Raw genomic sequence first — 15,372 nt, forward strand, 5'->3', positions numbered from 1 at the left:
CTTTGAATTTTCTCTGTTTCACAGAATATCTTATTTATCATTGCATATCATTGCTTTGATTTAAACGTTTTTTCACAACTTAATGATGTACGCAACTTTACTTCAATGGTGATTTCTGCTTACCTTGCAGACAGTCAGGGGACTTTATCGCCGCGTATTAAAGTTTCAGTTAAATAACGCCGACATCAGTAGAATGTTAAAAAAAAACCTTTTTATTACATTTCATCAGTTTAACACAACTTTTACATTTCATCAGTCAGCTCGTATAATAACAAAACAAGTCACCGCTTCTTGCGTGATTAACAGAAAGCAAAATATAAAATAAAATTAAGCAATTAAAGTGTAAATTACGAGGGCACAGTCCCCTGTAAGTTTTAGCTCATATTCTGAAACTCCCGCGAAAAAACACAGCTAACAATGGCTAGTCGATTCGGATAAAGCTAGAAGCTAGGTGAAAATAGTTAGGAGAAAATCAGCGATCGCTGCCAAAAGCCTTCACTCAACTTCAAGATCTCTTTTCTTATATACGTTAACCAATTTGCAACCTGTTGGGAGCCGACGAAAGTAGAAATAACAGTAAATATAGGAATAATAAGATAAAGGGCTATTAATAAGATAATAATGAAATAATAAGGTATTACGTTAAAATCCTACAACGTGACAACCCATGATGTAAATGACAGAAGGTTTTCCTCGTGAAGGCTTCGAAATGTTTCAAAAATGTATCTTCGAGTGACCTGCCATTAGGAATTTATCCACTTGCTAAGTGACGATCTTTTCACTGCGCCTTCTATTCTCTGTTTATTTAAAAGAAACTTTTTCAGATGACTGAACCTTTCAGAAATGAAAGTACGTTGACACTGAAGTTTCCTATTAAGTTTTGAGGGACCTATCTACAGATAAATCTATCATTTATCCAAAGATATTTTCTGCATCATAAAAAACTGCATGATTAAAGCCGCGCGGCACTGATAATTACTCCTTTATCAGATCAATGATGACAAAATGGGTTTCTTATTAATTTCTGAATACGTAACGTAAATTCGAGGTGATTTCCATAACAAAATCGTCATTACAGGCGCTCTTCAACTAGAAATAGCCCTAAAGTTCTTTGCCGTACTTTGTTCAAGAACCAAATTAAACCACGGCTAACAATGCGTTTGATTTTTTTCTCCAAAACTGGTTTTAGAACCGCTCTAAATTACGTCAGTTTTGCAATCTGTGTGTCGGAGTCTGCGATAATAATCATGAAATAATATTCACAAATGAAGTAAAATCTTTAGACCCTGCCTTAAAAGTCTCGGGATAAAAAAACTGCCTTGTTCTTCAAATCGCATAGGTATTTTCTTGCTTTCTCCATACGAAGAATAAAAAATTAAATGTAGTGTGATCAGGCATATTTCTGAGTAAAATTATGCAAAACGAGAGCAGCGATAAGCTGTTGCTATCCTATTCCTGCTGTCTATTTTTATCGTCATACAAGTTAAAAGATCATAATTGTTATTCAGAAACTTGACGTTATCAGAACTTCTTAGTCAGAGTTTTCGGAAATGTCATCTAGTTTTTTTCTTTATCTGAGTGAACTTAGCAGCTGATACCGCTAGTGATAAAATTCCTTCCACCGATGAAAACAAAATTTCCATTCCTTTTTTATAGTTACACTTTAAATTATCAAAAGAGATCTTTAATTCAAGGAAATATTAATTATGATTAATGCTTTTTAGAAATATCAATAAATGTATAAAGTTGTCATTTCACAAACGGTTTAAAAAGTTTGATGCATCATTACACAACAAGGAGTATATAAGGTATTATTGCTGGAAAAAATGGTCTTTCCAATATTAAAAACGAATTGCTTAAAAACTTATGTAGGATCATATGTCAGTTATAAACATTATATTATTTAACCTAGAAATCGAAACAATAAATTCTCCTTGCCTATTCTTGCATGTATTTATTATTCATATTCAGTATGACCCAAAAATAAAAAAATAAACTAACTATTCTTTATTAGTCTTGCTTATATTTACTATTTATATTCAATGTGATAAACAAAAAGTGTCCAAAGTTCAGTTTTATTAATTTTAAATAATTTCGGCGATGTTTCACAAGCTGCTTAAGTCCTTTCCTTAACAATCGCATAATTTTCAAGAAAACAGTAAAAAAGTGCTCATATTTTTTATTCAAAAAAATTATTTAAAAGTAAGTGTATGAAAAATACATGTATTCATTTTGAATTTTTGGAATTTTTTAAGACTGAAATAAAGAAAATTTAATTTTTGAGAAACATTAATTAGGTTTAAAAAATGGATTGTTTTTAATCTTTTTGGGGCGCTTCTTTTGAATACTCCAACTCCGAAATATCACGTGCAAGAGAAATAGAGGGCGAAACCTCATCCCGTAATTTCGGCGGGAGCGATAAAGAAGGGATTAAAGAATCCCTAATGGATCATCACAAAGTCCTGATGTTCCGAGAACTACGCTTTGAGAACCACTACATTAGGAAATTAAATTTCACGCCAAAAAAGAAGTTAGCTACGCAAACTTCTTCGTGGCTATCGTCATGTGTAATATAAATATGAAACTATGTAGCTTTTCAAATGCAGCAGCTGAAGGTAATGCTTATATATTTTGCATAACCTAAGAAACAGTTTTTGCTTTTCCTAGCTACACTGGTGTGCAAAAATTAAGGACGAGATGGTTTTTTCAATATAACTTTGTACAAAAGCTTTCCAAATCAACACATTTAATACCGTAAGATCCCCAATACGTAAGGACATGAGTAATGTAAGCAACACTTACTAAAAGAGAAATCAGAGGGATAAAAAGAAGCTTTATTGAAAAAGTAGCATGGAGCGCAATGCGACTGAAGTCCGAAACATCCCTGTGATGGGTGTCCAGCAAGAAACATCCGGTCTTTAATAGGGGATATGATCTCCCCTGACTGCTAGGCAGGTTTCACAGCATCTGCCCATGCTGAGAATGAGGGAGTCAATGAGTTGTTGAGGCATTGCTGCCCATTCGTCTTGCAGCGCCAATCGAAGCTCCGGAATCGTTACTGGTGGTAAGGTACGAGCTGCCAAGCGTCTGCCTAGAAAATCCCATACATGCTCGATGGGATTGAGATCCGGAGATCGTACCGGCCAATCCATACGTTCAATATCCTCACTCTCTAAGACCTGTTCGGCAGCTACTGTGCGATGACATGGTGCATTGTCGTCCATGAAAAGGAACTGCGGACCCATAGCGCCTCTAAAAAGACGCACATATGGAAGAAGAATCTCGTTACAATAACGGGTCCCGTTGACTGAACCTGCGTCGAAGATGTGAAGGTCTGTACGACAACCAAGCATGATGCCTCCCCAAACGAGAACACCGCCACCTCCATACCTGTCCCTTTCAATGATGTTCGAGGGATGATTGCGACTTCCCCGCTCTCTCCAGATGAGTATGCGATGAGAATCGCTACTCAGACTGAATATGCTCTCATCTGTAAAGAGTACTCGTCCCCATTCATTTTCTCTCCAATTCCGGTGTTCCCGGCACCACAGAGAACTTTTTCTCCGATGGGCAGACGTTAGAGGTACACACCGTACAGGGTGTCGTGCAAACAGACCACCACCGTGCAGTCTTCTGGCCACGGTAAAACGCGATATCGGTCGTCCAGTCGCCTGTGTCGTGTGTCTAGCGATTTCTCCCGCTGTCTGCCGCCTGTTTCTTCTGGCCTGTAAGGCAATATACCGGTCATCTGCGGGTGTGGTTCCTCGTGGACGACCACTACTAAACCCCCGGATAACTGTTCCTGTAGTTTGAAATTGTCTCCAAAGTCGTGAAACGATACTGTGAGCAATTCCGAACTCTGCAGCCACACTTGTCACACTGCGGCCTTCCTCCAACTTCCCAATGATTCGACCTCGGGTAAAAGCATCCAGATGTCGTCTAACAGATTGATTATTCGCCATTTCTGGCTGAGGCAGCAACTCGGTGTGATTTTAACTGCTATACGGCGTGCAATCTCTTTGCCAGAAATACTGATCTTACACCGAAAACTTGCTTTATACTACTCAGACACTCCCCCATTACATCTACCTGCATATCTGCGCATGTGCTACCGTACATCACCTTGCTTAATCTCCTGATTGGTCTTTCTGTCCGCTCTGCCTCTTCGTTCAGCTGATATGCTAATTTTTCGACTTCGTCCTTAATTTTTGCACACCAGTGTATATTTATAGGGAAGGAAGTATTGTTCGAAATTTAATTGAATTGAAAGGTTTAAAGTAAAAATATCAAATCTTATTTTCATGAAAACGAGTAAATGTTTACCTTACAATTTCACTTACTGTATATGGAGGCGTTCCTCATTTTTCTCTTTTTACACATAAAGGCTACTGACCTCTCTTGACATTTTTCCGCTTATTAGACCAAAAGTAATAACTTTCGTTATACCTATAATAAAGAGGTTTTGTTAACAAGCGTATAATTAAACATTTTCTCGAACGAGAGTTTTTAAAACAAAAATTAATTAAATGCAAATAGACGAAAATACCGTAGAGACTCCATTAATGACTCGTTTAGAGATACATGAAACTAAGAATCAAATATTCTCATGAAAAAATTCCACGTAATGAAGACATCTACAATAAATTTTACATGAAATTAAACTTATGTCATAACGTAGATTTAAATCCATATCATGGATAGAGATGTAACTTATGAAATTTTAATTTGATATTTGATTGTGAATGATTTTGCTACTGTCTGATTTTCAATAAAAATAAAGCTTTTCTTTATATAGGTCAAGAACTTTATTTTACATTTCCTGACATAATAAATTAATGCAATGTTATTATATCAGTAATGATATAGGTGAAATAATAATGAAAATATCTACACGATATTATTGCCATCATTTCTTTTCAATTTCACTCGTTATTTTTATTGATGCGATTGGACGCTTCTTCTATTTTATAAAATAATAAAAATTCAAAATTTTCGGGTAAACCGCTGTAATTAAATAATTTGGAATTGTTCATCAGCTAATTTTGGATAACAGAAACGCAGTGGATTTCAATGGAGTGTTCAGTTGAGTCTATGTACCTCCGCATGATAACGTTATATCAGATTTGATTGCATTTCTCTTCCTTTGCTTCTATTTGTATATATTTTTTGCGGTTTTTGTATTTTTGAGATTTTGATATTTCATATTTTTTAAGTGTTCTGATTTTGGTTGATTTTCCATATTTATAGGGAATTTTGAAATTTACTGGTTTAGAATTTCACTTCCTTTGGGTCTTTGTGGAATTGGTTCTAAATTTCTTACGTTTTGTCTACACTGATTATTTTTCAGCAGCATATTGCACGGAATAATTTTGTTTTAAATAAAAAAGTTGTGATTCTGTATAAGTATATACATATATACACATACATACACAGGTACGTACATAGAGACGTCACCCAAAAGTCCCTGGTGAAGCCACTTTAAATCCATTTTGCACTCCGTTATAAGGTATTTTCTCCCTCCTTGCAGCATGCGTTCGTGGTGTAACGGTAGCACACACGGCGCGTATTCGACAGGTCCACGCTCGAGTCCCGGCGAGGGTATCGGTCATTTTTCATGTCTTTTGCTTCAAAATAACCTAATGTCTCTGCAATGGCGCCCGAACTAAAAGGTGATGGACAATAATTCGTCACCATCAGGATTTGGTGATTGGGTATCCTAATCCCTATTCGTGCTTTAAGAAAGGGGAAGTATATAAGGTATTTTTCATCCTCCTTCCAGCATGCCTTCGTGGTGTAACGGTAGCTTACTAGGCGTATATTCGAGAGGTCCAGGGTTCGAGTCACGGCGACAACATTGCACGTATTTTACCTCTCCTGCTGCATTGTTTTTGAAAAAAGAGTTCTTTATTCTGTCCATAAGTCACGCAAAGAAATCGTCAAAATGAATATTTCCATTAAAATATGATACCCGAAAATTTTCTTTATTACATTAATACCTTTACTTCGCACAAGAAGTGAAAAGGTAAAATTTCAAAAAATTCTAATTTCTAGTGGATTTACACAGTTGATTAAGAAAACACCCTTTCTGAATATGAGAAATTCTTACGTTTAAGTCAAAACATACTGTTCCCCTTGCACAATTTCCTGCGTAGCTTCTAAATGGTAGACGGGTCTCCGCCTCATATAGATTTCCAAATGATATTTCGGAGACACAGAAAACCAATTTGACTCTGCAAACACGGAAATGAAGTTCTAAATTGTAGAGGTTTGCGGTAAATGTACCGGGTGATCAAAAAGTCAGTATAAATTTGAAAACTTAATAAATCACGGAATAATGTAGATAGAGAGGTAAAAATTGACATACATACTTAGAATGACATGGGGTTTTATTAGAACCAAAAAAAAATACTGTTATCGGGCCTTTTTTCTTCGAGGAAATGCGTGATTCTGGTTTTGTAACTGCTACCGTGGCGGGTGAGAGGTACGCCGATATGTTACAGAATCGCATCGTCCCCAGCCTGGCTGATAAACACCTGCTGGAACGTACGATTTTTATGTAGGATGGCGCTCCACCCCATATTGCTAGACGCGTGAAAGATCTCTTGCGCGCGTCGTTTGGTGATGATAGTGTGCTCAGCAGCCACTTTCGTCATGCTTGGCCTCCTAGGTCCCCAGACCTCAGTCCGTGCGATTATTGGCTTTGGGGTTACCTGAAGTCGCAAGTGTATCGTGATCGACCGACATCTCTAGGGATGCTGAAAGACAACATCCGACGCCAATGCCTCACCATAACTCCGGACATGCTTTACAGTGCTGTTCACAACATTATTTCTCGACTACAGCTATTGTTGAGGAATGATGGTGAACATATTGAGCATTTCCTGTAAAGAACGTCATCTTTATTTTAATTTTTTATGCTAATTATTGCTTTTCTGATCAGATTATTGCTTTTCTAATAAAACTCCATGTCATTCTAAGTATGTGTGTCAATTTTTACCTCTCTATCTACATTATTCCGTGATTTATTAAGTTTTCAAATTTATACTGACTTTTTGATCACCCGGTACTTTGTGCAACGCGTTTGCTTTGTGCATAGCTTCGAATGACGTCGTGCTGTTATTTGTATTGAGAAAGAGGTCCGTCAAATTTGGGTGGATATTGACACTTAGGTTTGTTTTTTCTCATTTCATGAAAAACGATAACAACTTGATGTATTATTACCTAAAATATAGTTATTTCTATGCATGTAATGTCAATTTTTCCTATTAACGCATTGTTCTTTGTTATTATAATTTTACTCCGTATTTTGATATTCACTTATATATTTTAGCATATTTTTATACTGACGTATAATAACTAACCATGTTAAAATAAAATGTAAATCAAATAGCGCATTTCTTAATATAAATTTTTAAATAATTAGGTTACATTCTCTACATTCTATTGGGTAGTATGAAAGAGCGGAAGAAAGTAACTCGTAAACTTAATTCACATTTTATATCTTTTATAATAACGATAAGAAAAAGAGATACTAATTACTTACACCAAACATTCAACAATTATAATGATTTGCATTACATTATTTCTAGGTGTCGTAAAATAAGTTTACTGTGCTTGGAATTTTTGAATGTTTGTCAAAGTGAATCATCAGATGTCATCAGTCGAACTCAAAGATTAAGTTCACGGTCTGATCACGTATTTGCGCAAGCTTAGTATGTCATGGGCAACCATTTAGTTTAAAGCTTAAGCGATAAGTTTCGACCCCGTATACCAGACTTATTTTTTATCGGGTTTCATTTCTATTTGCGATAATAATTCAGCTGGCATCAAAAATAAAGAAAGAGAGAAAGAAGTATGAAGGACGCAGATAAAGATTTCTGAAACTTCACATAAAGATTTTAATCATTTTAGATATAACAGCCAATGCCTTTGCTTGAACCCTCAATAGAGATGAAGAAAACGCATCTGAAAGAAAATATATTGTCTGTGTAGTCCAAACTCTACAGCAGGAATGGCCAACCCGCGGCACGCGTGCGTGGCACGGCGGAGTTTCAACAGTGGCACGCGAAGACTTATTGAAAAATTAAAAGACCTGAAAAAATAATAATATCGTCTCTATTAACTCCGTCGATAGATTAACTCATATACACATTAGAATAAATATAATAATTCAATTTTTCTGCAAGACATTGTTACCCAACTGAAATGAATATCGAAATTATTGGCCTACAGCAGCATACTACACTGAAAAGCAAGTATAAGGAGCTGATTTCAACTGCAAGTGATCTAAATTGCGTTGAATTTTGGAAATTTGTACCAACAAACAATTTTACAAATTTACACGATTTGGCTCTTAGATATTGTTGTAAGTTTGGATCAACATATGGTTGTGAACAAACGTTTTCTACTATGAATATAATAAAATCAAAATATCGTTCAAGATTAACTAATATTTACCTAACACATAATTTTATTAGCATCTTCCAGAACTAATCCTAATACAGATGACTTGATGAAAAAAAAACTACATATTCCAAAACCACATTAATTAAGTACTGACAGGTCAATTAGCTATCTAGAATTAAATGTTTCAGATTATTAATTTTTATTTTATACTAAACCTTACTGACTGAACCGTTAAAAATTTTTATTGAGAATAAAACCCTAATTTTTACTTTCGTTTTATTTATTATATTATTTTTTAAATGTCCACTACTCAGACTTACATAAAAAATGTGCTATTTGCCCAAAAATCCCATAATCAGCTTATAAATAACATTTTTTTTCCACTTTTTATATTTTTTGCTATATTGGAAAAGTTGGAAGTGGCATGCACAACACTTTTTTTTTTTTTTTTTTTTTTTTTTTTTTTCAGATAGTGGCACTCTTCCCAAAAACGCTGGCCAGCCCTGCTCTACAGTATCAGTCACATAACAAAAGACCTTACATACCTTTCCAAAGCAAAAGTTTATCCAAACACATATTCATCGCAAAATATTTCCTTTGTTTTCTTCAAAATGGCGTCATAAAGTTAAATTAACATCTAATTACGACATACGAATATGAAATGATTAAATATTGCATGAGTTTTATATATTTATTTAAATATGCATGAGTTTTGCTCTCCCCCCAGCAGAAACTTATGTACATCTTATACTGGCGGTCAGTGGTTAAACAAAATCATTCCTTCCAATTTTGATAGACTCTGACAGAATTTCTATCAACATGATTTCAACATTGTGCATACGACATCTTGAGACTAGTGTTTTCTCAACTTTTAACCTAAGGACATTTATACACATAGATGAAAATTTTCATTAATAATTGCTCTGGGAAGGGAAGAAGAATAGAAAAGAAAGCCTTAGAAGAAAATAATATAATAATGAAGTAATAATAATGATTAAACATACATAATTATTGACAGTTAATTAACAATCATTAATTAATCAACAATTTATAACTTGTAGAGAGTATACCTTTTGCCTAAATGGAACTTGTGGCAAATCCGGTGTTTTAGTTGTATCGAAATATAACAAAATCTTTTCCCAATGTCATATTTCTTAATTCAGTGCAAATCACACTTCATTTTATTTGAGCTCTTTATCAGATTTCCATTTTTAAGCGGTGGTTTGTTTTTGCTCTAAGGATATGTTTTAATGCAAAGAAGTATTCCCACGCTCACATTCTTAAAAATCCTCGATTTTAGGAATGCTTTAAGTTCTTCTTAATTTCCTTATAATTTCATTTATTATCTGTGTGAAATTCTTCGTGTGTTTCAAGTTATTCATGGTCTTCCAAGGAAGGAAATTTGACCAGGTAAATTTTAAAAAGACAAAGTATATGACGTATGTACTTAATTGTGACGAATTCTAAAATTTTACCTGCCCTAGATTATTGAAATTCCAAACATTAAGCTTAATCATTCGTGTGTTTTACATATGACTTAACATTCTCAAATAAATATCTAGGAATTTTTTCACACTATTCCGATCAAGCTGAAGAGCGGATTAAATTGAAAAAAAAGCATGGTTTTTTTCTAAACTTCACATAAAAAAAAATCTTCTAAAGCATTTAAGGAATGCAAAGTATAAATGCTTTATACATTTACCTTTCCATATAAATTCTCATATTGATTTTCTTGCATTTAAATGCTACATTTCCCACAACCTATCTTTCTAAAATGGAAGCGAAAAAGATATAATTTTAAATCAACCGAAGAGTGTGCATAATAGAGCTTAAGGCTAATGAATTAACATCCGTGAAGCCCATGCGACGATTTCCCTCTAAATCATGCATTATTAAATATATTGCCTCTAAATTCGAGAAGCAAAGAAAATAAATTTATTCTGTTGAATAAATTTACTTTCGGTATATTGTACTCAAGATAAATGGGCAATGACTTGTTCAGAAATAGTTCATATCTTACCCATAATCTCTCACACAATAAATAACAAAAGCATTCTTAAACCAAATAAGTTCGATGAAATGGGAATACTCCTATGGAGCTACTGTTCCTCTTGGACGCTAATGTATATTGAAGGGTTATAAAAATTGGTGTAATAAACAAAATTAGTTTTAGAAGTTTGATTACTTTTCAAATTGCAAGACTAAACAACTTATAAGTGGTCTTCTCAGCCTTGAAATGTTTGTCAACATTTTCTTTTATTAAATTTTTCGTCTTGTCAATTTTCATCTAACGCATCTCTTATCTCTATATTTATCATTAATTTAGGCATGTGATGAAATGAAAAGATTGGTGCGGATTATCAAGAAGAAAAGACTGGTGCGGATTATCAAGAATTCTGCTGATAATTTACAGTACAGTTTGTGTTTCTGTAGATTACTTACAGTATGATTTAATGAATTAAAATAATTCCATCCGTTCTAGGATAGTTTCGTCATGTTTTAGCTATACTATTAATGAATGGGGCACAATCGGAAAATAGGAGGAAAGTTATTCATCGTGGTATTTTGAAACATGCGATTTGATTTAGCCGTCTAATAAATTAAAATCAAAAAAATAATTTCCAAATAATATTTTGTTAGTTTATCTGCAAAATAAGAAGCTGAAATGTTCAGTCATGCAGATGAGTGTTTGAATATTCAGATGAGCGAAGACGTAAACATAGTGTCACAGATAATGCATAAAGGTTACTTTATGAAATGTGTTCGAAGTATATAACCGAATTATAATTGAACAAAAAGTTTTATATTAGGAAAAAGAAAAATTATTGCTTAAATTCCGTTTTGCTTCCAATACGTCATTTGGATGGTGCTTCCAGACAGGTTTTAAGTCTTCATCTTCTTTACTGCAAGTTTTGTGATGGTTAGATATTTTATTGGTACAAGAGATACAAGTTTCGATATTAATTTTCCTAATGTATTGCTAACATTTAGTGAAACTGCAAACATTATCTCCAGGACAGTTTTCCTCAACATGCGTATAGGATATTCTGAAGTAGATAGCTTTTCAGAATTAGACTCACTTACTGATTTCTCTCAGCTCCTGATCGTTGTCCCGAAGATCACCCAGTGTCTAGACCTTTTGCCATTATCATCAAGTCCATCGAGTAGTCACCTGTAACGAAACACCAGTTACATGACTAAATCACTTATCGTTTTCCCAAGAAAAGTACAGTTTATGTATAATAGAAATATTATATATAATATGCATAACAGAAAGTTTATATTCCTGACTTCCGGTAAAATTCTCGCAATTAATTAGACGGACAAACCTTGAGAACGGATCAAGACCATCATTAGTGTCTCGAAGAAAATGGGAAAACATTTATACGCAGATAAATGCATATTCTGGTAAAGGATACAGACGTAGATAAAGCTTAAAATTTGATTCAGCTTTTCGATTGTTGAAAAACAGAGGCAATAAAGCAGTGGTTTTCCAAAGTGTAGGTCACAACACAGTTTCTTGTAAGTCACAGAAAATACTGAAGTACTTTTTTTCCTATAGTGTATTTACAGATACTTACCTCAATTTGTAATTAATTTTTAATTATCAATTAATTAGTAATAGTCGTATATTTATTTACTCTATAAGGTATTTTTTCTCACCTTTCCTTATGCCTTCGTGGTGTAGCTCGACGTACACTCGGCAGGCATTCGGGAGGTACGGAGTCCGAATATCGGCGAAGGCATTGCCCGTTTTTTTTTTTTTTTTTTTTTTTTTTTTTTTTTTTTTTTTTTGTTTGTTTGTTTGGTTCATCATTGATATAACCTAAAGACTCTACAACTATTTCTGGAATTTAACATGCTTTCTTCCGGGAACTTTTTTTGCTTGGTGTTGTGGCTCCTTCTTTTATCAGAGTACCTGTGTTTCCCGTTGAATTGGAATTATATGTATGCGAGTCGCGTTAAGTTGCAGATAGTTAGATATGGGTCACAAGCTGTGGATCAGAAAAATTGAAAAGCTCTCCAGAATGGTCTCTCGTTGATTTAAATAGGCGCTCATCACCATTTCTACAACTTATGACAAATCAGTTATATAGGGAAAAGTACAAGATTCCTACATTTCTGTATTTACAGATGATAGCAGAGATTTTGCAATAAAACACGACACAAAAATATTCTTAAAAGTATCATGAGAAAGAAGAATAGGAAAGAATCTAGCAAATATATATTGACCTGAGTAGAATGATTCTTACCTTATTCAAATCGAATACTTTTGGGACAAAGGACTGGAGTGAATTATGTGTATTACGGCAAAATACACGACGGCTGTCTCTCCGTGAAAGACCTTTCTAAGGGAAAGTAGCTTATACGGGAGAGAAAACCACGGAAAATACCATTCAGCCACCTCGTTCGCCGGGAGTTGAATTCAGGTAGAACTATTGGCTCTGACTCCAAATTAATCTTTAGTTTTACAACAAATCAAAAATAATCTTTATTTCGTTTTTAGCAAATGTAAACAACTCTTTAGAACAATATCATTAATAATCTTTTGCTGCCATTCCAAGAAAAACAAAAATTGAATAATCTTTTTGTTCCCATTCTGAAAACAACAAAAAACGATAAAACGATATTAATTAGTATTTAAAGTTTCTGCATCAGTTCAAGCCACAACAGAACTATCAGAATTCAGCCGCAATACCATTCGGGTGTTGTTGGTTCTCCGGGATAAAAGAATTGCTCTTCACATCAGCTAAACGTAATCTTGCTCTGCTACACCTCACAAATTTCTTAAGATCTTCAGAAGGACATAATCTACTGTGATGAACTCTCTGTCAGCTCAGTTAACAGTAAGTACTAAGAACCATCACAATTTCTGTTTTGTTTGCCATTACTATTTGAAGCAGCTGTTATTGCAAATTACAGGAATTAGCCTGAATTTTATAGTGTTTTATTTTGCATCGTATATGAATTATTTTAATCGTTCATTTAATATTTATTTTACTTAAAAGTAGAAATTTAACCGGAATTCAGTTCACAACAAATTATTAAAAAAAAAGGAAAGGAAATTGCCTGTAGATTGGTTGTTTACAAATTTCTAGAACCATTTTATATAAAATTTTAAAAATTCAAGATAATTATTTGGGAATAACTCATTACTTTCGTTGCAAATGCATTTGAATTAAAAAGCACTTATAATTACAATGCTGGCCGGCAGACGGCGCCAGGATCTCATTATGTTTGATGTGATTGCATTCGATGCAATCGAGTCATGGTGAGTGAATGTGTGTCGTCTCCCAGCTCTGACGTTCTGCCACCCATTCAGTGGCGTAGCGAGCATACGTGCCCCCCCCCAAAAAAACCACTTACTGTAATATAATGTATAGAATATATTCGTAATAAGAAAATAATGCAGAGAATAATAAAATGCTGAATCTGCCAATAAAGTACTCTTAATTATATTAAGAATAGTCATTACCTAACTACGCTAGCATTGGATTCCGAAATGTATCCCCACATAGCACAAAAACATCCTTGGGATATCCCAAGGATGTTGCTCGCGGGATATGCGCACATCCTCAGGACATCCCGCGAACCTCCTAAACACCTCCTCCTGAGTGCTTAATGTCACATCCCGGGATATCCTCAGGACATCCTAACCAAGTCCCATCGACCGCGTGCGGGATGTTATTAGGATATGAACTCCTACTTACTACATCCTAAGGACATCCCGGGATATCCCACAAACCTCCTAAGCACATCCCATTATATCCTAAAAACATCCTATCTATGTCCCATCGACAGCATATGGGATGTTATTAGGATTTAACGTCCTACTTACTACATCCTCAGGACATCCCGTAATATCCCAATTTCCTCCTAAACTCATCCTCCTGAGCGCTTAATGTCACATCCCAGTATATCCTTAGCACATCCTATCTACGTCCTACCGACAGCGTATGGGATGTTATCAGGATTTGAAACACTAGTTACAATATCCCTTTAACCTCTTAAATACATACTCTCAACTGCTTAGTGTCACATCCCAGTATATATACAGAGGAAAATTCCAGTGAAAGTATGTGAAGGTGTGATGATCTAAAACCTACTTTTTTTTACACATATAGTCTCAAATCGTTCTCCTATGGTTACTATGGAAAAATCAGAAATGTTGAAAATATTTATACAACTTATTTTGTTTTTAAATCTGAATTTGTGAATATATTAAAACTGAGCAAGGAAATTAAAATGAATTATTAATACAAAATATTAAAACTGAAAATTTTGCTTTTATTTTTAAGATATTAAAAATCTTTTGATCATTTTTAAACATCCAATAGCCCCCAAATTGAATTATTCATAATTAAATTATTTTACAAAATCAGTTTCTAATTTCAGTTAATTTGTATTAAAAAGTGAATAATAAAATTACCCATTTAATAATCTTAACATAAATGAATCATCTTTCTTTAAAACATGTAAGGAATTTAATAGTGTTTTGATGACACTGTTGGGAAATTGTTAAAAGGAAAAAATTGTATTTTTAAAACTAAATCAATTCCTAGCCTCAGAATAAATAAATATGTTTTCGTAACATGAGAATGCTGCAGGCTTTTTTATATATTTAATATTTAGTTGTAAAAATTTAACATTAGGTTAACAATTCTTTATATCATTATTCAAAAGGTAACTCAAGAAGCTCTTCTAAAATTCTTTCTAATCACAAAATTAAAAAAAAAAAATCTGAAAGGCCTCAGATTTTAGCAGTCACTCAAAGAGGCTAAAAGCTTATGAATGTATAGATTATCAATACAGATGGGGCAGTGGAAATAGCAAAACATTTTATAAGATACTGACACCAGAAAGTTATATATCTTCTATATATTTGAAAAATGAAGAAATATATCATGTAATTATGTAGAAATATTAAAATGTTTTCAATTAGATATATCATGAATTAAATGCATT

General features: G+C 33.9%; 1 protein-coding gene across 3 annotated transcripts in view; it reads right to left on the bottom strand.

Moving 5' to 3' along the window:
- The window catches only part of LOC118193764 (uncharacterized), a 74,210-nt gene that overhangs the window by 51,138 nt on the left and 7,700 nt on the right, over positions 1 to 15,372 (bottom strand). For all 3 annotated transcript variants that reach the window (XR_015038609.1, XR_015038608.1, XR_015038607.1), the window contains exons 2-3: positions 11,491 to 11,578; positions 4,341 to 4,446 (exon numbers count right to left, since the gene is read on the bottom strand). The gene's annotated coding sequence lies outside the window, so the exon portion shown is untranslated. The remainder of the gene's footprint in view (positions 1 to 4,340; positions 4,447 to 11,490; positions 11,579 to 15,372) is intronic.

This window comes from Stegodyphus dumicola, chromosome X1 (assembly GCF_044657685.1).
Source record: "Stegodyphus dumicola isolate Sdum_Otavi_A_Nest chromosome X1, ASM4465768v1".
NCBI lineage: Eukaryota > Metazoa > Arthropoda > Arachnida > Araneae > Eresidae > Stegodyphus > Stegodyphus dumicola.